We start from the raw sequence: 3,665 nt of genomic DNA, 5'->3' as shown, positions 1-3,665 counted from the left end.
GGGGGGGGTAGAGTTTAAACCCCTTTGGTCCGGGATGGTGTCCATCCAATCCACCGTCGACTACATCTGGTAGCATCGTCCCAGTCAGAGTCACAACTAAGGTTAACCAAGCCAGAGTCATGTTCTATTAAAGTGGCAAAAAGAATTAATTTTTAATATAGCAAAACTAATTCTATCAACTATTATTAAAGGCTAAACGACTATTAATACACAACAGTAGAAAAATTAATATTAATTAATCATAAAAATTTATCTACTGTTGTCTAACAGAAGCATACTACAACATGTTAAAATCTACAGAAAGAACTAACTAAAAATAATTATTGAACCAAGACTAATGCCTTCCTGACGCCCTAGCCGCTCGAACCGGGGCTAATGCTCACATTAGTCCGGGTTCGTAATGCAACCGAGACTAATCTGTACATTGAGCTTGGACCCAAACCCTGTTTTCTACTAGTGATGTATGACCCCCTTCTTTAAATTAGATGTGGCAGATGCGGAATGAACTCCTACCACATGATCGCATACGAGCAATTCAAGAGAAATTGGCGGGATTCTTTCTTGACCATGTCATACATAAAGACGGAGAATACCATGTGGAAATTGAAATGGATTTTAGATATTAGGGATTGTAAGAGATGTTACATTGTATATACGTAGTAGCGTTGGATAGATATACGAAAACTTGTTGTTCGACCAATCTCGGAGAAAGAGAGGTCACTTCTCTCTGTATATGTTCATGACGATCTTGTGTAAATGATTTCTTAATTTGCTTACTAGCTAGCGTGTCGAGTTTTCTCTATATGTATAGTAGCTAGCGTCGACCAAGCACGAAGAAAGAGAGGTCACTTCTCTCTATTAGCTAGTTAACACAATATAAAACCCCTAAATTAACCCTCCAAAACCCCTAACCCCCCCCTAAAAAAACTCAGCGCCTGCGAGCTGCTGACGCGTGGCTGCCTTTTGGTTCCGGTTGGTGTTACCAACCGGGATTAAAGGTCCTCCTGTCTGGCCGCCACGTAGCGGCCACATGGATACCCTTCTGTCCCGGTTCGTAAGCAAACCATGACTAAAGGTTTTGGGTTTCAGTCCCGTTTGTTTTGTCCCAGTTCCAGAACCGGGACTAAAGGCCCTCTGGAACCAGGACTAGTACCCTGTTTTCTACTAGTGTACATGATGGCACAGAGGCCGCGGCGACGCGGTGAGGAGGCCGTCGAGGTCCCGCGTGGTGGCGCGGAACGACGAGCCGTGTCAAGATTAGGGGATAGGCACCCGTCGGGTTAGGTACCCGGCAACGGTGAGGACTTCAATGCAGCCGCACGCATGGGACCACCAGGAGCGGCCGAAGGTGGTGTAGAGGCCATCGCGAGCTGATCGACCACGGTGGACTGAATTGCGGTGGTAGTATGCATCGAAATGTCTGAGCCCGAAGTCTGCACTAGACGAGTTACTGCACCATTCCTCTCTCTTTTTGTCTCTTAGTTTTATCCTCGTCCAGAAAGTCCTCATCATCATGACCAAGATCTGGACTATCATCACTAGTCGTCAACCCGTGCTCCTGCACGGTCTAGAAATTTGAGAAGTTTATAGTACTATACTTAGAAAGTTTCTATAAGTATTATTTTCTTTTAATCTAATAGATATTTGATGTGTGAAATACTTATAAATATCCTATTTTCATTGCTTATAAATTGTTGTATTATGTACTTTATCAATGACTAAATTCATATGAAAATGTCTTCTCTTCTTGAACATTATTATAAATATACCATCTATGATTTCAGGGTTCATGGATTTCTATTTCCAAGATTATTTCACGCTTCCCATGAAGAGATATGACTAAAATGTTTAACGAAAACTTGTGTGACCAACGACCATATTCCAAGCATTCATTTCAAGTGCTCATGAGTTCAACATGCCCGGTGAGCCGCATGCCTTGGACACAACTCAGTTAAAGTTGTCTTTGCTTGGGAACTCGGTTAAAGTGTATCCTCTTAATTTTACATGTTTGGAAGACTATTAAAATTCTTAAAGTTTGTTTTTAAACTCGTGGAAGCCTTCTTTGTCTTTTCTATAATTCCCTATATTTGTGGTATTGTCACCGAATCTTTCTTATAATTAGAATGTAATGTTCTAGAAGCCATAATTATATTTTTGAAAGAAATTATAACATTAACATTTAGAAATTTGCTTCAATATTTTTAAGTTGGCATGTAAGTTTCTAGACGCTCAACCTTCTGTTGTCTGAAAATCCACCTAAATTAGGGGATGACCACCTAGAAATTGTTTAGAGTTATTTTGTACACTCCAAAAATTGATCCTTCTGACATGCAAACTGAGCCATCCGGAAAAGCAACGACGATACATTTGTTGCACACGATGACCGCTAGCATGTATCCTAGCCCATGAATAGATATGGACTTAACCGACAGACATCTATGCCATTACATTACATTTATCTGGATGCACATCTCACATTTTGCCCACTACTAAATTACATTTGTTTATTAGTTAAGCACTCTCACATTTTTGTGCGCTTATTCATTAAATATCTTACATATGAAACTTAGGCCTTTCCGCAAAACAAACATATACTACATCCCCTGATACCTGAATCAGTCGGTTTTTTATGCACTTGCACGGTTCACCAATTTTTATATTTAAATGATAATCTCGGATTTATTTAATAATTATATTTAGGACATAGATTTATAACATTTTTTGATTAATTCTTTGTATTTTCAAAAAATACTATGTGCATTGTCACATATAAATTCGGGAGTATATATTTAATTAAGTGTGGTTTATGGAGGGACTGGTATAGTACATGTGGTATAAATTGTGGTTGTGCATGTTGTGATTTTGGATGGGAAAATTTAGTCCACTTACCTAGACCAAGATGTACGCACCAAACTAAAGCATTGTACGTAGAGCTAGCTAGCTAGGTGAGCAATGTTGACACGTACAATTTTTTTTTAGTTACTATTCTCGCAGAAAAAAAATCCTTATACTGCTAGTTGCGTCATGCCTGCAAGGATAACTTCATGGGTACGTTTCTGGACAGAAAATCTAGTTTATTATAGATGATTATTATTTACACATCCTTCCGTTTCTTTTTTGAAGTTTTGCACGTTTTCTTTCAAGTGTACCACGTATGGATTCTTGGGCTGGATGGATCTCCCTTGTGGACGTACGTACTACAAACATGAGGGGGGAATATCTTGTTTTATCCTATAGACGCCAAATTAATATCTAACAATTATTTGTAAACAGTTCTAAGGATAAACATGGAGGCTCGTATGGTGCTTTCATTTAGTAAATACTAGATCATCGAAGGCGCGCGTTGCTGCGCCCGTCCATTTTGACAGTATGATATTATGGATGATGCAATTATATGCAAGAGCAGTATTTGAATCATGTGATATATTATCACATTATATTCAAGGAGAGAATTTTAATGACGCGATATAATTATCACACCCATGAATCATGTTTTTGTGTTTTGACACGGAAATCCATCCAGTAGTCCTGTTTTTTCGTGTCTATTAATTTTTGTGTGAGCATGTTTGCTATTGATGAAAAATATAAGTTGCTAATTATTTTTTGTATGAACATGTTAGATGGTAAGATGTTTTGTGAGGTTTGATTTTGTATAAAAATTGCAA

This window comes from Triticum dicoccoides, chromosome 6B (assembly GCF_002162155.2).
Source record: "Triticum dicoccoides isolate Atlit2015 ecotype Zavitan chromosome 6B, WEW_v2.0, whole genome shotgun sequence".
Classification (NCBI taxonomy): Eukaryota; Viridiplantae; Streptophyta; class Magnoliopsida; order Poales; family Poaceae; genus Triticum; species Triticum dicoccoides.
Note: the sequence above shows the minus strand (reverse complement) of the source record.